Genomic DNA, 22525 nt, shown 5'->3' with positions numbered 1-22525 from the left:
AAATCAAAACTCCTAATACAGCTTCATAAACTCAATTTTATTGTACCTGACACTGACCCTGAGGGTCTATCCAATATGCTTCAACAGACATGAAGCACCACAAATCCCATATCAATTTCACAGGTAACAAAAAATGTGTTCTTTAAATATGGCTCGCATTAACCTTGAGCAATATTGTTGAGTCAGGGTGAGCATGGTTGGCTACACTCAGCTGCAGATCCAGTAGACATGGGGCTTAAATCTGCAGGCTGTTAAGACCAGTTCATTCTGGCCACAACTGATGCATAGCCTACAGCACTTGCCATAACTCAGATTAAGTCTGGCTGATGATCTTTGGCCTACGTCTGTCTAACACAACCACTGCCACTGCCAGCAGAGGTAAGCAGCAGCAGAGGCCCAGATTAGGTCCAAATGTGTCTGCAGTCTGAGTTTAGTCAATTAGTTTACCTTTTAAAAAAGGTTAATTTTATAAGGTCTCCAGACAGGGTTACAAAAATATACAGTACTGTGGAAATGTCTTGAGTCATTCTTTATGTTTGGCTTTCAAGTAGCTATGTTTTGTGCTTTAAAGTGGTCTTCTGCAACATTTCTCCAAGCTTTGTGAAGGTTTTTCAGTTTTTTATTGGACATATTTTTTCAAACTTATTTTCTGTCCAGTCATTGTACCTGAACATTTTCATAAGAATATGGATTAATTTTTTTATTTTTTGGTTAAGACAATACTGATGACTAACTCTGATGAATGAACCAGTGTTGTGCATCTACACATAACAAAAACAAACAAAAAACAAAGTCAAATCGTATCTTCATGCACTTTGTTACTAGCAGCTTGTCAAAGACTCATAACCTGTTTCAACTATTTACCTTCATCTATGATTTTTTTTAAAAGAGAACACAGTTTGACAGATAAAAAATAGTATCTACGCATCAACTAGATACCTATGACCTGATATAACTCAACGTGGTCTTCAGTGTCCTCAAAAAGCATTTTTAAACTAGAGAAATCAAGGACAATATAAGAAGTGGCATGCCTAAAAACGATTTACAATAGATTAACTGTATCTGAAATAGTATCTGAATGTCAGAAAGATGCATCTGGTCCTTTAGAAGATCCATCAATAGTTCAATGAAACCTCATCTGAAATGGTCTCCATGGAGACCTTAACAGGTCTTACGGTGTGATGCTCAGACCTCACCATTACTGAAGCAGTGTGGGATCATCTTGACAGAGTACAAAGCAAAAGACAGCCAACATCCAAAGAAGAGATTTAGAAAGCTCCTCAATAAACCTGGAAAACTATTCCTGAAGATTACTTAAAGAAATTACAAGAAAACTTAACTAAGGTTCAATAAATCCCAGTACATAAAGCACTTTGTCTTTCCCTGACATTGTATAAATAAATGATAGGTGGTAAATTTCAATAGTTTTTAATAATTTCAATATTATTTAATCAACTATTTCTGAGAAATTTCTGTCAGAAAAGTTTTTTAAGGCTGCCTGAAAACACACTTTATGGATATAAATGGTTTTATCAAAATACCAGGCACATGTGTATTTTATAAATAAATCAACAGACAACAAAATCATGTTTATTTCATTACCAAAAATAACACTTTATTTCCGCCAAAACATACATTTAGTTTATTTTTTTCCCCATAATGGATCATATTTGGAGATGCTTAGTTATAAACCTGACTGTACTTACTTACAGCTGCTTTCTGTCCTTCCTGTTCTCCATAGTTTCCTCCCAAACACAGAACTAAACACCCACAGAGGAAGAGACGCAGTTAAAACATTTTACTTTCCCCTGCTTGTATCGATTGTTTTGATGTCCTGCTGGTGGCACTTACTGTAGTTTCTGAAGTATAAAACTGCGAGCTTACTCAGCTGCTGCGGCGCACAGCATTCATAACAGACCGTGAAGAGCCATCACCGGGAGCGGAACAGGATTCAAAGAGCATCACCCTCCCCACTTCCAGCAGTTAACATGTGGGAAAGGTTTCCATCACATCAGACACATCAAAGTGGCTCCGGATCCCTGAGGAGGAGGAACAGGAGGAAGGAGGGAGGGAATGTAACAAGAAGCACCAACGTTAAAATTCAAGGAAAGCAGATCTGTGCGAGTAAAACCTGCATTATTTGTAACTTAGTCATCCAGAGAACACAAAGTAAATAATTATGCTGGCGCACTGCAGGACTCCGTGCAATAAAGCTCATCGAGAAAAAAAGCTAACACATTCTGGGTGTTACATTAGATAAAAGCTGCACAATTTAGTTAGCTGCTTTAATTATATCTGATGCTGCTCACTTGACAAAGTGACATCCTAATAAAATGATCTTGGAAAGATCTACTGACACCTGGCGACCGCGGCTTCACCAGAACTCACAGCAAAATTCTGGTGTTTGCTCATTTTTTTTTTTAAGTTTTCACTGCCACAGCTATCGCTTCAAATTTATTTTTTATCTTCTTTACCTTTGTCTAACACAATGCCGATTTTTCTCTGACTCAGTTAACTTTCGTTAACCATTACACCAAACAACGTAACCATATGAAACAGGCCATATTTCCAGAGAAAGAGCCAAACCCTGTCACCACTTTATTCTACGAGATGACAGACACTCCTATCTTCAAAGTTAACACTTTTTCTGTGTGTGGGAGGGGGTGTATTCAAAGTAAATGAGAAAATTGAGTTTGGAAAACACACCACTGAGCTAAAGAGGAAGCATCATAGTCGGTGATCCAGAGGAGATTACAATTAAACACGAAACACTTTCACTGCTTGTGGACTTTCTCAGCTATTTGCAGATTCTGGTTCAATATGCAAAAAAGGTCAGTAAACTTGCTCCCATCATAAACTCGTATTCACCCTCCCTAATTTACAGTATGCCTTTATCTCTTTCCAAGCTACAGCCTTTTGATTTTTTTTTTTTTTTTTATCAAAATTTTACATTTTCTTTTAAAAACTCTGGCACCCAAACGGTTAATAGTCAAACAGCCCCAGATATCAACTTAACCTGATTTGGGAGAAATCAGCTTTGTTTATTGCCTACTATGCCACAGGAAAGTGCTTGTAACAAACAAATTAAAGTCTATAACTTGTTTCTTTATTGTGGTATAGTAGTAAATGAAGCTCAACTATTCCTCCACATAGTTTGAGATGAATTTTTAAGACAACACTAAAAATAAGAAACATGTGGGAACTCAACAATCTAGCTGACTTTGCCCTTGAAATCAGTTTAAGCATTTGTAGAATGAATTTGACTTACTATCAATTCACCCTCGCACTTGAATTTAAATTAAATGCTCTAAAAGTATGACGGCATGCCATAAGAAAAGCAATCATCTCCTGGAGATATGGCTATAAAACTACAAAGCACTTCAAGTTGAATCCAGTAATGCTAAGAGCCTGCACACAAGACTTTTAAGTGAGTTGAAAATCCAACAGATTTAAAACATAACTGGATGAGTAAGGGCACCTCTAATAATAAAAATGCATTCCCATTTCCACACCAAATTAAGACATACGCCTGATTGTAAAAAAAAAAAAAGAAAGCTCAACCAAGCAGCGCCAATAAAAAGCACCGTTGTCTTCTAGAGCCAACTACAAACTATTGTCTTAGAAGAGTGTTTCTTAATCCTGGTTCTCAGGACCCACTGACCAATGTTTTGCATGTTTTCCTACTCTAATACACCTTATTGTGATTACTACATCTCCTCAGGTTCTTTGTAAGCCTGTCAATGACACACATTTCAGCCAGGTGTTAAAGTATATAAACATCTACAACCTGCAGGGGAGTGGGTCCTGAGGACCAAGACTGAGAAACACTGGAGCAATAAGTGCCTAAATGTAGCTAAGTCTATTTGTTTTATTCAGCTGGTGAACAAATACACTACACACATTCTGCATTGCCACTTTTACTCCTCTGGAAACGTGGTAGCTCCTTTTTTTAAAGACTGCGAACAGGACTCACTTTAGTGGATAATTTCCTAAAGCAGGGATCTCAAACTCCAGTTCTTGAGTGTCACTGTCCTGCAGGTTTAAAATGCTTCCCAGATCCAACATACCTGATTTAAATGAAATAAATCCAACAGCTTTTTGCTAAGTTCTGCACAATGACTCATAATTTTAAGGCAGGTGTGTTGAAGCAGAGAAGCATCTAAAATCTGCAGGACTGTGGCCCTCGAGGACCAGAGCTTGAGATCCCTGCCCTAAAGGGAAATTTTTTTTGTTTGAAAACAAAGATTAATATGGACATTTTTTTTATTAAAGCTAATTTAATTAAATACACTGAAATTTATAGCCTGTATTCAAGTTTGTTTACCAGGCAATAAGCAATAACAGTTTAGGACGGTGGTGCAACAAAGATCACAGGAAAGAAAGTAAACAACACATTTTTCAGACTCAGATTTTTATTATTCAATACAAGGAAATAAAACTGAAGACGAAAATCTTCATCTCCTCCAGAAATATACTTCTGCGGCGGCGTCAAAGGCTAGAAAAAAAAAAACCTCACACCTCTCTCTCTCTCCATTTGTCTAGACTTGTGACGTTCTTTAAGAAACTCAACGAGACGTAAAACTATCACCGGAGGCATGTTGCGCACTGGTGGAGACAGATCGCCTCACAAATAGGACATTCGGGGCTGGAACAATGAGAAACGACAGACCAAATATGCTATTGTAAAGCAACAGAAATTCTTCAACATACAGATTATCTTATCCCAAACGGAATTTAAATTGATATTTTCCTCAAAGCTGCAGAGACACGATTGATGTGAAAGAGAAGCAGTCACAACTGCTCATGGTGAAACTAAACAGCAGCAGAAACATTTCCGTTACCTTTGTAGCGTAAATAACTATCTTCAAACTGAACTTGGGATTTAAAAAAGAAAAAAAAAAAAAACTTGCGAATGGTCAGTGACTATTTAACTAACATTTGATTGCGTGCACACTGACCTATAGCAAACGGATGCTTATTAACATTTAATGCAGTGCTTTATAATGAAGCAAAAAACACAAAAAGTGAATTTATATATCCACCTCTTATTTTCTTTATTCTTCGGTCTTCACTCTTCAGCCTTCTCCATCAGCTTTTTGTTTCTTGGTGTTGTCTCTGGTTGTCCTCAACCCTCTAAACATTCTGTATTCTTCTGGTAGCTTCTTCTGAGTAACTGTCCACTGGTGCCCACATCAAGATTTGCACTTGTATTGAGCCCCTTGCTCAATTACAGATTTTCAAAGGCTTCTTGCAGCAGAGTGCAGACTTCAACATTCATGAACTAGCTAGTCTGCCCCTTCTTCATGATACACAGCCAGTTTTAGAGCTCAAAGGTAAATGTTCGGTCAGTATTGTGGGGGTAGGAAGGGTCTTTTAGGGGGGAACATTGGACCACCTCCTCTTAGGCCTGGACGTTTGCCTCTTGATCTCAGATCAGGGCCAAGGAAACGAGGGAATGGTGGACGAGGTGGTCCTCTGGGGTGTTGGTGGTGTGCTGGGTGGGGTGGCCTATGTGGCGGTCGCATACCAGGATGCTGGATTTCATGAGGTGGAGGTCGCCTGGGCGTGTATTGCAGAGGAGGGGGGCTTTGCCGTTGGTAGTTATGGGCATAATAAGGGTCACTTGAGGGTGAGAGTGGGGGAGTCATACGCCCCCGAACTCTAGGGTAGGAATGTGGAGGACTGCCTGGTCTGAAATAGGCATCATGTGGGGGATAGAAAGGACCTTCGTTAAAGTGATGGGCATCAAGTTGTTCGTCATGGTAACGTGTGACATCTTCCCGGTAATGCTTGTCATCTGGGTGAGGGGGCAAAAACTCAGGACGCCTTGGATGATGTGAGTCACCATCATAGAGTGAGTCACCCAGAGGAAGCAGAGACTTGTGATGATGGTCATGGACCACCATGCCACTGATGAGGCTGTCCCGTCTGTTTCCAATCAAACCCCCGACATCTACACTGGGACCTGGCTGCTGCTCTGGGGGAATCATCGTACTGTTCATTGAGGGTGGTGGGGTGTCAAAAGAAGGAGGAGGAGGTGGAAACTTTGGGACAGGAGGAAGCATACTTCCAAAGAAAGGAGGGGCTGCAGTTCCCCCCTGCTGCTGGGAGGCAAACTCTTGTGGTTCCTGAGTTTGCCCTGCTGGGTATGAGTAAAGTCCTAAAGTCTTGTCCTCTCTAGCGCCTCCAGGCACTGTCACACTGTAGCCACTGGGTTGCAGAGTGTTCCCCTGTGGGTAACTATCCCCATACCAACTTCTTTCGCTTGTCCCTTGAAAGCCACTACCTGTCTGTGTGTCACTGGCACTGCCTAGAGGTCTTTCTCCAGGCAGTGGCCCCCCTGTGTGGGCAGAAATCTGCTGGTAATGTACAGCTGACGTAGTGATCCCATGCTCTGACATCTCCTGCGTGCCATGTGGGTTCGGCAGGTACGCCTGCCCATTCTGAGTCGCACCTGGCTGTAAGTGAGTTTGCTGTTGGGGGGTGTTAGAGCTCTGCAGGATGCTTTTCTCAAAGGTTATAGGAGCTGTTTTAGCAGTTTCACCTACAGATACCTGATTTATGTTGGAAGCGAATGGGACAACCACTGGCTTATCCATAATCTCATCTTGTGTTGGGGTTCCTCCCCCCTCATCCCGCACTGGCGTCCCATCCTGTGTGTCTGTGCCAGGTACTGGACTGAAATGATCACCTCCCAGAGTTGGGTTGGTAGAGAAACCCAGATCAAATGTACTGAAAGCAGGGTTTCCCTGCAGAAAGCTGTGAATTTTAGACTCTAAGCTTGATGAAACACATTGTTCCGACTCTGTAGTCAAGTCCATGTCTCTATGGAGAGCCTGGACCAAAGCAGACGCTTTGTTGGAAGTCTGCGGAGAAGCTTGAGTACTTGAGCTTTGCTGTCTAATAGAGCTTGATGAGGACGGCACAGGTGCTACAAAGGAGAGAGAAGAACTCTGAGAGGGCACTGCTGATGCAGATATGGATGAGGGAGAGGGAGTAATCTTGCCTGTACTGGAGGTGTCTGGGACAACAGTTGCAGCCGAGCTGCTCAGGAGTGAAGTGATGCCTAAGTGACAAAATGAAAATTACATAAAAGGTGTTTTAAGAATTTTTCTTCATATTTAACAAAAAAAACAAACAAAAAAAAACTGTTGCTTTCAAACTAATAAAATTATTCCTTGTTCTTACCCCCAAGGCTGCTTTTGCCCTGGACTTTTGATAGAGCACTGAGGAGGTCAGCAGGACTCACGTCCACCTTGGACAGGATGTTGACCAGAGAGCTGGGGTCCTGTGTGGCCACAGAGACAGCAGGTGTGGACGTCACAGAGGAGTTGATAGGGGCAATTGTATGAGGACTTGCCACCCCTGGTGCTGAAACATAAATAAAACAAGGATTCCTTTATCGTTTGAATTCTAATAAAATCATTTCACTTTGATCAATGTTAACAATATCCCTTTAATAATTGTAGTGGAATAATTAATTAATTGCTTACATTAAAAAGAAATAATTCAAACTTCATTTTCATGTTGCAGACACAATCTAATCAAACTTTGCAAAGTTAGTCCTTTCACGGCAGATGTCACGACAAACAAGAGACAGAAGCCACGAAAAACCCACATCAGCTCTGAATACATGTCACTTATCAGAGCAGTTCAGACTTCATTATTATGATGGAAGAATAACCACCAGCACTCACCTGTGTTCTTCATGACTGAGCTAAAATTGTTGAGGATGGAGCCAATTTTATCCATGTCAACACTTTCCAGAGCAGCTGTAGGGGTGGTCACAGGGGGTGGGACCTGTGGGACAGGAGGCTCTGTGACCACTGATGATTCACTTTTTTCTGGGATTGGAGTGGACACCTCTGGTAGAGGTACAGGTTTGATCTGCTCCTCAACTGAAGTGAAAAGCATGAAAATGAGAGCAGTGAGTTCTGTGTAATGATCCAGGTAAGTGTTATCTTGCACTCATTTAAGTCACAGTTGTTTTGTTACTGCTTTGCAAAGCACTTAACTGTGGGTTATATTAACTTCATTCCGTCCTCATCACTATATATACCTTAAAATGTTCTTTAATTTGATAAGAAAAATCCACATACGTGTGTCAGCTACAGCATGCAGGTATAAGGACAGACCTTGCAACTACTCCCAGGAGTTTTAACAACAATTAAGTAACTCCAACTTTCCACAAAATCAAATGTTTAAAAAAAAAACAAACTCACCTATAATGCCAACACTGTCTATTTCTTCGTCAGATAGCTCCATGTCCTCTACTTCACGGTTGTCATTCTCCCCAAGATTCTGCGTGTGTATGGGGGTTCCTCCTGGTGAGGACAGAGGGCTTGGAGCTGGTGGCTCTGCTTCATCATCCATAGCAGAACCATCAAGATCTGGATCGGGGTGGGCCAATTCCAGTCCATGAAAAGGGGACTCTGACCCTGTTGGAGATGGTGCATCTGCAGACGGTGAGGGGATGGGTGACTCATCCAGGTCTGGTAAGGCTGCCTTTAAAGCATCCAGCTTACGCTTCAGGTGGGACACCCGGTTAGCAAATGTTTGGTAGGCCTAAAGAAAACACACATAACTGTCCTTTAGCAGTCCATCAGTTATTTGGCTACTTTATGATTCATAAACTGGTAAATATTTGTTCGTCACATTCATTTCACACATCATTTCAACTCTAAACTGAATTAAAACAAAGACATCATATCAAATTCTGAAGTGAGAAATTTTATTGATTTTAAAAAATAAATACTTTGCTTTCCCATGCTTTATAATAAAAAAGAAACTTTGCACTCTGCCTTGCTACAGAGCCACTCTGTTGTAATACACAGAAAATTGTACATTTTCTTACTTAATCAAGAAATGCATCACACCACTGTGGATGCTAGCTTGCTATCTGAAAGCACACATTGGGACGGTACTATGATGCTCAAAGTGGTCAGAGTGGATGTGAAATGTTAGGCTAACATGGGAAACTTTCAGAGCACAACCACTTTGTGAACAGGGTCAGATATGTCTCTTATAAACTTAGCGAAAAACAAAGCGAGGAAATTAGTGTTTGGATTTTATTTATTGACATTAAATCTTTGACCATTGGAAAGCCAGTTTATTTTTCTATTAAATGGTGCAACATTTATAAGGATAATATGTTTTCTGTGGGATGAGCAGCAGTTAAGTATATGGGCTGTGCCCAGGAAAATCTTTTAAGCCAATCCCAAACAGGTTATTCTGCTACTGATTTTTGTTTGATGTCGTCTATTGGATTGAATGTTTGAAGTCTGAAGACACGAGAGAAATTGGCAAATAAATATTTTATTTGTTCAACAGAGGCCTCAGTAGCATGTGGACGAACCATACACAGCCACAACAGCCTGGAACCTCCTCCTCATACTGGTCACTAGCTTGAATTTGCCTTATAGGACAAGCCCCATCAAGATCAGTCAAACACGGCGTGCTTGGAGCAGATACCAACAGACCACTGTAGCAGAGTCGATGCTCACAGGTGCTGCTAACTAGATGCAAATCAGGCACCTGGAGTACCAGAAGCTCAAAACAAGGGCAATTAACAGAACAGGCTGTCATTGACAGAGAAGGTTTGGCTTGCTTTTCATGGGCGCAATCCACATACTGAACTCTGCTGTTCATCCTGCAAATGCATTTTCCTTACAAACATGGCTCCATAAAAAAGTGAAACAAACAGGTTTTCCAATGGTATAAGTTTCATTGTCAATAAGCATTGTTTCAACAAAGACATAATCAACCAAAATACAAGTTTCCTTACTTTTGGTGTAGTTTTGTCCAGATTCTAAGTCTTTTGATTTTTGAAAAATATTGTCTGTAGATTAACTATTTGTCCACATAGTCTTTCACAGCATGGGGAACTTGCATCCCCTTTCGTAACTACAGACTTTGTCTTTGATTTAGTTTGGCTTTTTTCTTTATTTTGGAGAACATTTAAATTAGATTAATTTAGTTTATTAGTTGCTCTCTTATTAAAGGGTTAGCGCACCCTAAAAGGTATTTTTTGAGCTGTAAACATAGTATTACTTAATTGTGATGAAAACCACCAATAATGTTGATAAAATTTGTCATTTTTTAATTTCTTAAAAAAAAAAAAAAAAAACAACGGGATTTTGTGGGTCAAAAATGGCTCATAACGCCCCCTACAGGGTAAAACCAGGTTTTGTTTTTTGTGATGTTAAGCTGGACTTGGTGCTTCTCTGTCATGAGAAATTTTTAAAAACCTCACTCCCCCCTCCATCTAGATGCAAATAGGCAGATCCTCACCTTGCAGACATAGAAAAGCTGAGCCCACCAACTCATATGAAGGGATGTGAACTTATATGATGTAGATCTTCTAGTTTCGACTTCTATTCTTTCATATAGTTTCTGATGAAATAATCCTGCAATGGGGTGGATTTGTGCTTTCGAGGGGTGTAAAAGCAACACCGGACTTCATTCCTTCCCTGCTGATTTTCATCAGGCGCCAGACAGCAGTTCAAAACTTACAGCGGCTCTTCCGGCAGCTGCTCCAACCTGCAGCGAGCTGCCACATCGTTTCAGAGTCTGCAGAAGCTGTTGACAGGCCAGCGCAACAGCGCTAACGGTTCAGACTGATACAGTTCAGGACCACCTTCTTCTTGTGTAGCTGAGGGGATTCTGGAGGAGAAAGTCTTCCACCTCAAAGACCACTCAGTGGCGTAGGTGCTTTGTGAATCTTACTTTCCATTTATATAGTGGCCGCTTAGCTGCTGTTTGTCATTCAATCATTTCTGCCTGTGTTTTCCCGACCCGCCCACTCTCCTCCCATGATCACCCCACATCGCTAGTTCAAAACCTGCAGCACAGTGACCCTCCAGGACCAACTTTGGACACCCTTGGTTTGAATTATTCACAAATGATGGCAATCTATTCTCAGTATCCCAAAATTATTGAAAACATAATGAAATCCTGTGTTTTCAATTTGGATTTTTGTGTTTGACCCTTCTATAACAAATTACATAAGCACACCTTTGCCATGTGTTTTAACTTACTGCAAATGGAAAAACAACATGCAAGTTATGTTAAAGTTAGTGAAATACAATAAACTGATGCAACATTAGCTTCACCTTTGTCGCTGAACGCAAAAAGTGTGTTGCATTAACATTTTTAGACAGAGTATTGTATCTTTAGTTTAATATGTATTAGCATGAGGGCAATAATTTATCCCAAACAAATGTTCGAGTTCTCAAATATTTGTTTTATGTGTGTAATTTCTTTTGAAACTGAGAACCAAAGGGTCTCAATGAACAGAAAATCTTTACATTTTCTGAGGCTTCTTAAAACAAAGTCTTAGATCATAGTGGGTTAAACAAACATCCTAAATTTTAATCTTTTTATACTTACATTAGCAACAATCTTCACCTCCTTATACTGCATCTCATAGAAGATATCTGCATTGCTGAGCGCTTCCATAAGTGGAGGGCCTGTTTTACTTTGTTTTTCAAAGAACTTTACAAACTCGTGCAGCTGTGCACTTCCCTCCTCAAAGTCCCGGGAGAACTTCTTTCCTCCTGCTTTATCTGTAAGAACCAAGCATGTGAAAATAAACTTAGAAGGACTGTGCGAAAGAGAAAAATACACAGAACAAATACTTCACTAATGCTTTTGTGTATAACATTAAGTTTGACAGTACAGCAGTAAAAGATTAATGGCATCAGGCACCTTTGAGTTTCTTGAGAGCATCAGAACTGAAGATGTCAACCCTCATAGCAGCCAGTTGTTTCTCTCTGAGGTCAACCTCCTCCAGAGATCTCTTGTACTTGGACAGCTGCTCCATCAGTGCCTGGGGCTGAAGCAGAGGGAAAGTCAGTCTTGTCAGATCAAAACAATATTTGTATAAAGGAAGCAAAGATGGCTGGCTTGTCTGCTACTGTGTAAATGTTGCAGTTTAGTTAGGGGGTATTTAAAGTCATGCTTACCACAAACTCAGCAACAACCTTAGACCGTAGATCTGCTTTAGACTCAACAGGAGCTTTAAAATAATTGGATAATAATATAATGTAATTGGTAAAGTATAATAATCCACATGCACATTTGGAGCATTCAGTTCTGTATGAAAACACTTTTTTTTTTAATGACAAATGTTTTAAAGGCTTTGTAAAATAAAGCTAGATGATAACAGAGCAGCACACTGTATCTGAACATGAAGCAAAGTTGAGTGTTGGGTTTATTTATAAAAAAGTTAAAAAAAAAAAAGATAACACACTCACTTTTTTGCTCTGGAGGTGGGGAATCCTCTTTGACTAAGATATTTCTCAGTTCAGCAATAAGTGTCCCTGAATACACATCCCTCTCCTCCCAGATGGACAGAATCCTTTCCACGGATTTAATCACTTTTGAGTCACTCTCGTGGCTGAAAAAAAAGGAAATTTGACAGCAAGATTAAAACATAGGACAGTTGTAAGTATAGTTGCTCTGTTAAAGTGAAACATAAAAAAAAAAATCACTAGCTGACAAAGTAAATAAGGACTATCCAACTTCTCTTCTGAAAGTCAAATCTCTAGAAAGTACTTACTTGACCAGCAAGAAAGCATCTGAAAGCACCTCAGCAAACGCTGTACGGTATACAATGGCGTTTTTCCTTTTGCAGTTCTGAATGATATCGTTGGCAAGGTACAAGAGATTGAGTCTGTGTGAGGGGTCAGCTGTTGGAGAAGAAAGAAATTCCTGTTAGTTTATAGTCCAAATAACCTCAGACTCATCTCTTTAAACTGGATGTAATACTGATCTCTAAACATCATCCATACCAAATAATATGAGCTATCAAATTTTAACCTTAACAGTTTAGAAACTAGTTCTGTCATAAGTCAAAGACCATGCAAAGATTTTGAGATCAATCAAAAAAGGTAAAGAAAAAGTATTTTAAGATATAAAAGGTAGTAAAATGTAATACTTAAGTTATTAAATGTTAAATTTAAGTATGAAAGTTGGGTTGAAAGCTGAAATTTTAATGTGATTTTTGGCTTATTATTAATATTTTATCTGTATTTATTTGACAATGTATTAAAGTTAAACAGTTATATATTAATGTAAAACTATTTGTATCAGTAGCTATAGAAGATGTTTGCAGCTGTTCTTTTTTCTCAGGACTATTTCTGTTCAAAACACCATTGTGATGTGGCAATTTAAAAAAATAATACAGAGAGCATTTATCCCAGTGTACAGACTTTCTAGTTTTGCTACTTCAGCAAGACTGTGTTCAGCACCTTAAGGTTATACCATGAATGTGCATGCTTTTCAGATTTCATTATAGATCTCAATCTTTTTGAAACAACAAATGACTCACTGAAATGGACAATTTGCACAAACCACTATCATATTAAACCATCAACAGATAAAGCATCTCACACAACCATCCAAATCTTTATTCTGTATGCTCAATTTTGAAAGCACTTTAAAACAACAATTTATTTTTAGATTATACACACAGAGAGTATCATTTAAAATAATTTGATAGTGGTGCCAATATTATATAAGGATAAAATCAATATTGTCTGCCTGGTTTTACTGACTGAGTATACCACTTCCCAGAAAACCCTTTATGGAAACCTCAATATTGCATATTGCATTCAAATCATGAATAAATAAGTAAGTAACTAACTAACTACATAGGTAGGTAGGTGCAGAACTAAGAATAAAGCCAAACATCTTGTGGGCAGTTTAGGTTTCAGCAATCTTAAAAACTGTACTAGAAACATACTATAATTTATAAAGTACCAACCAGAATTACAGATCCAACATAAATGTAAAGCACAACACATTATTAAACAAGAGGATCACACATTACACACTACCAGTCAGAAGTTTGGACATACTTTCACATCGGATTTAATAAGTTTCTGCTACATTGTACATGATCATGGCATACCACCATGGCTACTTTTAATCACATAAGCACATGTTCTAGTTTAGACTTTGATATTTTTTTAGTGATGTCCTGGAGGGAGGGGGGGCTCAGTTATTGATCATCATCTCCAGATTTTGCATGTTTTAAATAAAAACAAAAATACCACATACTGGATATCACGGGATGATAATTTAATAATACATATCAATCGATAGACGTGTGGTGCGATAGGAAAAAAGGGTCAATAATAATAATTTCAATAGAAAAACACAGTTTCCCTTCCTTTGTCATTCTAGCCTATCATTTAGCTTAATATTACAGTCATTACTTCCTCCCAACCAATCACAAACACAGACCAGGCACGCTCCTCTCAAACCATAAGCCTAGTCCTGCCAGTTTCTGAGCTATCCAACGGCCAATTTCCACCGTGTCCATGTGCACCATGTTCCGGCTGTTCCGCGTTTTTTTTTCTTAAAGCGTTATCGCGTTTACGCATTAGTTAACGTCAATAAATTTTTTTAAACGTGCATTAATGCAGGTTTTTTTTTTTGTTGTTTTTGTCTAATTGTGTTTGGTGCTCATAGAAATGGTTTCACTGAGCTGTTAGCTGAGATTCTGGATTTTCTGTGGATACCTCAGATGTATATAGTTACATCTACAGACCTGACATTACACTCGTAAAACTGTAACCCCTTAACTCCTGGTAGTGGAGGGTGCAGGCGCAAGGGGTGAAGCTAAACAGTCAAGCTAAGAATGCAAATTTAGAAAATTTATAGGCAAGAAAACTGGAAAATGAACTACAAAAAGTGCATGGATGGAAGTTGTTGTGCATATTGTGAATATTTATCTCTCCTCACCATCTATAAGCTGTTAGATTCTAATCCTGCTTTCTGTCTGTTCACCTAATGGCTGATATTGATCAGACATTATTCCTTCTTAGTTTAGAAGGTAGCAGCTACACGCAGCTTTAAATTAATCCTACTGATTTTTACCTTTAAGTTAGTAAATCCTGAAATGTCCATCCTTCTTTCTCATAAATATTTGATTTTATATTAGGGCCGTCAAAAATAATGCATTAATGGTGGTAAATAATTTATTTTTAGCGCAATTAACCCATGCGAGGCATCACAAGCCCCATACATCCGTCATTTGTAATGACGCGAGACAGAAGATGGCGAGATGGAAAAGACGAGCAGCATTTCTTTTTTTTTGTGTCTTTTTTTTTTTACTTTTCTTGCATTTTAAACCAAACTGTCTCCTCTAGTGGCTCTCTGGTCGTCTCTGTTTGTGGAGCAGATGCTTCCTTCTTCTCCTCTCAGGCTGTTCCGTAAATCATGATGGCGTCGGTGATCAACTGATCGGCTTTTCTCTCCTGTTGCGTTTGTTTATGGTTCAGATGAGAAGGAGGAAACTAGCGGTTCCTGGTTCACACTGTCAAGTTTGTTTTGGCAGGACCCTTTTCAAACACAGTAGTTGGCTGGAGGTAGCCAGGGTTTATGTTTCAGATATGCAGGGGAGGGTCTAAAAAAGTTTTGATTGTTTTTTAGGTTTAGATTTTATGAAATATTGAACTGATTATTCTTAACTAAAGTGATCATCTAATGTAAAAAAGTGAAGAAAAGCTTGTAAAACAAACAGCCAATGACATAGTTTTATCAACAGTTGTTTACTGGGTGATGCTGCTGTTGGACTTCTATCACTGCTGCACAAACACTTTAATGATAAAAGGAAAAACGTGTTTTAATCCAAGAGCCACATGTTGCAGACCTCTGATTTAGTGCTTGAAAACCAAAAATTTACTGCATTTTCTTCATATAGCAGTAGACCTTATTTTAGATGAAAAAGGACATTTGCATGTAACAATGCGATTAATTGCAACATTTCATGTGTTTAAAAATTTTAATTGTTGCCCAGCACTAATTATATAACAAATAAAAAGCATGACCAACTCAAAGAAGCATGGGTCACTATCGTGACAAATAGCGTTAAACTAAAACTAGGGCGGGGTGATAGGGCCTATAACTGATATCCTGATATGTTTTTTGCTTTATCCAGATACACGATATACATCTTGATGTTTTAAAATCTCCTCTAAAACACTGTAAATTGTGAATTTAACATTATCCGGCATAAATAGACACAAGTAGGATTTAAGTAAACTCTGCTAAATTTAACTTCATTGTGAACCAGTGTTTCCCTGACCAATATATTACGGGGGCACCCCAACCCCCTAACATCAACCCTGGCCACCCATAGAAAACCAAGTTTATTTTATTTTCTATAATTACTTTATTAATATCTTATATAATGTTTCGTTCAATTATTCTATATTTAAATATGTTATTTAGGTTTTTTCTATTTTGCACCAGATCACAACGGAAGTAATCTAGGGTTCCCTTTCACTAGAACGGGTTTATATTTTTTCCTTTAATCATGAAAAACGAAACAGTTTTATCCTTCATCTTTTCTTTTTTTTTTTTTCTTTATCTTTCTCTCATGTTGCAGTTATGTCACGTCATGTCACTACATGCCGAGTACACACACACACACACATACAGGTGAGTCGCACTTTTATCAGCAGACTTTGGAAATAGTCGCATCAATCACCTAAAAAACGGACAGAAATAAGTGCTTCAATAATAACGTCTGATTTTGTTCATCACTAAGAGCAGCTAGAGGAGGTAAAGCAGGTGGAGGGGTTTACCTTCTCTAAGAACTTTGTGTCATTCGGGAAACATGCACAGCTAAACAGTCTCCTTGTCACTGTCATTTCTGAGGTGGCTTAAAATGGGATGTCCCGCATTTAGTTTGTACCTCTTAACACTTGTAAACTAGCTAGATAGCTACCTGCATGCTGGTCCATGCTTCTTTCTGTTTCCCCTGAAACAACAACACGCATGTTGACAGTGGTGAGGACTGAATGGAGTCAGAGCATCTAATACTAATTTAATCAACAGTATAGGTGGTTTTCATCACAATCAAGCAATACTATGTTGTTTACAGCACAAAAAAACACATTTTAGGGTGCACTACTTCTTAAAGAATATATCAGCTCTGGTCAGTTATGTTTATTTTGAAAAGGTCTACAATCGGTCAATCGGCCGGCTGATCAATCGGTCGGGTTCTAAAAAAAATGTATAGATAAAAATTCTATTTACAATATACTCTTTGCAATATACAATTAACAAATAAGTATTCACGTAAAAATATGATTAATGAGACAATATGGGATACATCAAAAACAGAAGTACGGTAGTGCATGAAGGGAAAAATAAAACAACAAAACAAAAGAAATCAAGTGCTCTCAGTCTGGCTGCAAAACTGTGCCATTTAATAAAGTTACATTACATGTTTGCCTTACATAAATAATTTATTTATAAAAGTTTTAGAGTTCCAGGAAACCCTGGAAAGTGTATTCAAACTTTTGACTGGTACTGTATGTTCACTGACAGTAAGAGATACCTACACAAATCACCCAGTCTATCTGAACGCATGTAAAACCAAAGCCAAAATCTTTACACTGCTGCTGCTTTTTATTGAGTTCCTGTATAACATCAGGTAGGGGATAAAAGTCCTTATTTCTTACTCAAAGAAACTGTCTGAAGCAGCATCTTTGTGATGGCAGCACGAAAGCAAAAGGTGTATCTTTGATATTGTTTCATTCCTACAGACTAGCGCAAAAAAACAAAAGATTTTAGTTTTTATTTTTAAAAGTAAATCAACTGCTGCATTTCAGTATCATACTGGCACCTAAGCTTGCAAAGTAACCAGCAGAATAAAAGGATGAAAGCGTAATACTCTAGGGTCACTCAACACAAATTAAAACTTTAACGCAAAACACAGTAACATAAATAAGCCGAAGTTAACTGGAAACATAAGCAGAATAGGTTGTAAACTGGTGTAAGAATAAAGCTTACGTAAACTGAGTTAAGCCAACAGTGAGGACCTAAAGCCAATGATCAGAGGTACACCCGAAAACAAAATTCAAAATTAAACAAGCATACTACAATATGGTGAAGAAACTATGGATGTAAGCACTTGGCTCTTTGATGTTTCCAGCATGTAATAAAATAGATTCAGTCATAATAACAGACTGAATCACCAGAAACAACTTGTATTGTGAAAATTGTAGACAAAACAACCCTGATAATTTCCCAAAGAACAATACAGCCCTTCAACAGTGTCAAACAAAAACAAGGCATTTCATATACAATGACAAACAGGAAAAAGAGGATGGTCCAAAATTTTGTGTGGCAGAATATTAAAAAGTTTAATAATTAACCTAAACAATTTTCACAGTAGTGACTAAAACAGGTATGTTTGTTAAATGTTAAATAATGAAGATTGACCAGGGAAATCTGTTGATGTCAGCCTCTTCCAACTCAAGCTACCTCTTAACCAATCAGTTTTTGGCTAACAAGATCGCATCATTTCTGAGAGCTACACACCGTTAGGTTTTTGTTTGTTTGTCTGGGTTGATAAAATACAAAATATTTTTCACTCCACTGAGAGCGACAGACGGAAACATTTATGCAAGCATAAGCGGGCCCTTATATGAGGAGAATGAGGGTCTTCCCCATCAACTACAGCAAGGATTCCTTAAGAATCTGCAACAGCTGCTGTTCCCGTTTGCTGTTGTGTGCTGGACAAGAACAACAGAAACCAAACTGACATACATGACCAGCAGCTCTGTGGGAATGAAGCTGGATTATCCGGCAGTGGTTGCAGCAATCACAATTATGGAACATAATTTACATCACTGAATTATTCAATTGTCCTTTATTCTCTAAAATTGATGCTATCATTATAATAGTATAATATTATAGTATAGAGCTCTCACTTCAAAAGGTATTTCATAGACTGTGCATCGGCTCAACCAAAAGCCTGTGTGATGTAAATTTTATCATCCCCACTAAACTGCAAGGGTCTACACCACCTTACAGTTGACCATGCTGCCCAAATATTTTTTCCTTAATTCACCGATTAAGAATGTGATTTGATTAATTTCCATCCACAAAAACAACATAGCAGACAAGGAAAGCAAGGACCATCAGCACAACATGCAGGCTTGGACTGAGGAGAGACTTTATTCTGTTATTAATGCCTCTATATTGTCATAACCTCACAGGGTTCCAGACTGCGACCAAATGATCGCATTTTGCAACTAAAAAGTGAGACAGCGCGACCAAGACTGTGAATCATCGGGGAGGTGTATCTGTAGTGGTGTACGTGAGTGTGGTGCATGTGTGTGCGCAGTAGTGAGCCTGTGAACTTTCTCCCAGTTCCTTTCTCCAGTCTCTGCTACCTGATGATAGTGGGGCGACCTTGGGAGCTGATCCAGGAAAAGTCCACCGCCCGAGAGGAGGGTGTGGGGAGGGTGGGGGAACTGAGCATCAGTCAACATAACGTTCCATGAGAACCTTATAACCAGCCATCCAGGCCAGTACAGGGAGCCAAATTAGATAACAGCATTTGTTTTAGTTTCAGGCCAGAGCTGTTTCGTCTGCCTTGAGTCTCTCAGTGGTCCCACTGGCGACTCTAAATCATCCGAATTTGTGGGTCAATTTCCATCCAGCCGAGCCGACAACTTCTCCAAGTTGGTGTCCACCCTGCGTACGAGCTCCGGAATCGCAACCAGCTGGCCATTCTGAGCTAGGATAGCCTCCAGTTTACGATTAAGCTCCTGCAGCCAATGTGCGTGTGAGCGGGGACGAACGACCACTGATTGGCTTTTATATGTGGAAAGAGACGGGTCTTGGGGGGGGGATTTATTATTCCTCAGTGTTGCAAACTTAGTGACTTTGTGGCTATACTTAGCAAGTTTCAGACCCCTCTAGCGACTACTTTTAAAAAAAGGGACTAACGACAAATCTAGCAACTTTTTCTGGTATAATTGGAGACTTTTGAAGACTGACGTGAATGAACGTAGTTTGCTCTTCCCAGAGCCTGAGCAGCACACAGCTCACAGCTGCATTCAGAGCAGACAACGTTCACCTCTATTTCATGACCAGGCTGAAAATGAAACATACAAAGCTGCTCCTGGAGGATCCTGCACTGGCTTACCGTCAGAGTAATGTCTACTAATGAAGAGTGTGAACAAAAATATGTTGTGATGTTCCAATGCTCCAGACTCCTAACTAAAAAACAAAATACACTAAAAAACTGAACTAAAAATTAAGAAATTTTGACAGAATTATTATTTGATTGATTGATTGACTGATTGATGTTCCAATCAGTTTTAGGTTGTCTTATCAATTTTTGCCTTTCCCACGACATTCCTCTTTATAGCAGCATCCATTACAACTATATTTACTAGGCTGACTATGCTAATTACGACTTCTAGCGACTTTCAGGACAGCCAATAGCTACTGTTCTTACTGAGGAGTTGGGAACAGTGGCTGGAGAGGAGGATCAGTCCCTGAAGCTGTTTATTGCCAGGAACTACATGGACAAGTCATACCATGCCCTATGGAGGATGATGGTGACAAAGTTGCCGTTCTATTTCGACTACAAAGTGAAAATTAAATCAAATCATCAAATCTGATTTGATTTGACAAGTTCTATGTGTACTTGTTTTGTATTAGTGCAGCCAGTAAGATGTGTTTTTTTAATGTTATGTCAACTGCTGCACAAATGATGTGAATTGTAAACATTGTAATTTCTGAATTTATCGTTCAAGTATTTATCACTAATACAGTGAAAATGAGAGGAACTGTGAATATTTGTTTTGCAAGGCGATTTCAGTGTGTGCCCCTAAATTTTCTGCTTGCGCTCCTAAAAGTTTAAGTTAGGGGCCACTGTGCTCCTCGTAAAAAAAGTCAGTCTGGAGCCCTGCCTCACACCCTCTATTGGTAGTTTCATAAGCTCAAAACATAATTTCCATCTCTAAATGTAGAACACTATACCTACATAATAATAATTTAAGTATTGTTTAATGACAGATTGCTGTTTTAAATACATCAAACAAAATAAAAAACAATCTAACCCAGTGAGGCAGCAGTAGACAAACTTCTGTATTATGTGAGGTAAAAACCCTTTTGGACAGGAATGAAAAAAATACAAGAATAATAATACAAGAAGGCTGGAATTAAATATCTTTTAGGCATTTTAAACTTATAATTTTAAAGCTATATGGTGAACTATAAACAAATTTAATTCTTTTCTCAAACTTTATTCACCGTTTTGCTCTTGCTTTCATAAAAATAGGCTCTTAACTAAAAAAAAAAGTTAATGCTGGCAGTAGGAAAAGTAGTTATTGGCTGTCCTAACATGGGCCTTCAGAAACACTAACACTATTTAATTGCAGACTAAGAGGCAAAACCTACAGAGCAAAACATCTCTGACATAAAAACATGATGACCACTCCTTGACAAAAGTAAGCAGACACAGATACAAAAAACCAAACAAACAAAAGGCTCATTTATGCTCCCTTATGTAAGTCCTTGTTTTCATTCACCATTGTGGATTACATTCACTTGTAAAGTATTTTGCAGCGTATTACTGCTCACATTAGCAGCTAACACTGAGACCACTAGCAGTTCACGCTAGGACCTCTTACATTTTAGGTTCAACACACGGGAGGTGACGTCACTCCTCTATTCATTTCTTATGGAACTTGCACGATGGGGCGAAAATCGCTGGCCTCTTCCACCCAAGCGACAGGCGACATTTGTGCATGTGAAATGTTGCACTCGTTCACATAGAAGTGCACATAGGGGCTTGCGACGCGACACAAGAAAATAGAAAAATATAAAATTTTTGTCGCTGTCGCATGCCACTACAACCAGCAGGCAAGGGGCTTCACTGATTCACCAATGAGCTGAGAGCGGGCTAGACAGTGCAGTCTGCAAACACTTTCAACATGGAGGAACACATCATTTTAACTGTGTCTGACTATCCCATACTTTACCATACTTCATGCAAAGATTAGAGATGTAAATAAAAAGGCGGCTGCATGGTGCCAGGGTGAATTTGTCTGAACGTAGGTCCTGGATTTATCTGGATCAGCCTTGAGGTCTGCCATCAAACGATGACATTTACCAAGCTGTTTGTTGTTTGCAAAATAGGATGAACCCAGGGTAGTCCTTTTCTTCTGTACAATAGAGTCAACAGCAAGATTTCTGTCAATAAGATTAAAATCTTTTGACTCTTCATCCTTCATGCCTTGTCTGTCACAGACTCCTTTGAAAGTTCCCATTTCAAAATTCTCTCTAATATCATAACCAATCAAATTTCTTAGAGAACAGCAATCCGAGAGTGCGATACGAAACACTGCTGCCATCGCTGCTGTTTGTTGTGTCCTGTGTGTTGGGGTTCACCAGGCTTGGTGAAGAGTGTCGCCTGTCGCTGGTTGCTGCCCTTGTGTCGAGCCCATAACAGCTAGTGCTAAGAATGCGGGTGCGCCCACGTTCCACAACAGGAAGTGATGTCACCACACACGTATGTCCTTTAAAATTATACGACAAGGTAATTTAAAGCCACATTTGCTCTAGAACAGGTTTACACTTCGCCCTTCAAAAAGTAAACAGTCTGATGCTATTTATCTGATTTACATGACGCCGTGTCATAGCTGCATCTGCTCTCTGTGTCCATGGCCGTGAGCACACACACACAGGTTTACGTCAGAGGACAGAG

At 39.0% G+C, this 22525-nt stretch overlaps 1 protein-coding gene across 17 annotated transcripts in view; it reads right to left on the bottom strand.

The window, feature by feature from the left end:
• The window catches only part of celf3a (cugbp, Elav-like family member 3a), a 58551-nt gene that overhangs the window by 33556 nt on the left and 2470 nt on the right, over window positions 1-22525 (bottom strand). For 3 of the 17 annotated variants that reach the window (XR_006008132.1, XM_041967280.1, XM_041967281.1), the window contains exons 1-2: window positions 5043-5349; window positions 1707-2039 (exon numbers count right to left, since the gene is read on the bottom strand). The gene's annotated coding sequence lies outside the window, so the exon portion shown is untranslated. Of the gene's footprint in view, window positions 1-16; window positions 1222-1604; window positions 2040-5042; window positions 7067-7188; window positions 7372-7697; window positions 7899-8222; window positions 8566-11388; window positions 11565-11706; window positions 11834-11963; window positions 12017-12250; window positions 12398-12559; window positions 12690-22525 lie in introns of those variants that run through there. The other 14 variants (XR_006008118.1, XR_006008120.1, XR_006008127.1 and 11 more) reach the window with 13 other exon arrangements.

The sequence above is a fragment of the Melanotaenia boesemani genome, chromosome 17, assembly GCF_017639745.1.
Source record: "Melanotaenia boesemani isolate fMelBoe1 chromosome 17, fMelBoe1.pri, whole genome shotgun sequence".
In the NCBI taxonomy this organism is placed as follows: Eukaryota; Metazoa; Chordata; class Actinopteri; order Atheriniformes; family Melanotaeniidae; genus Melanotaenia; species Melanotaenia boesemani.
The sequence above is the reverse complement of the archived record's forward strand: the minus strand, read 5'-3'. Positions and strand labels throughout refer to the sequence as shown.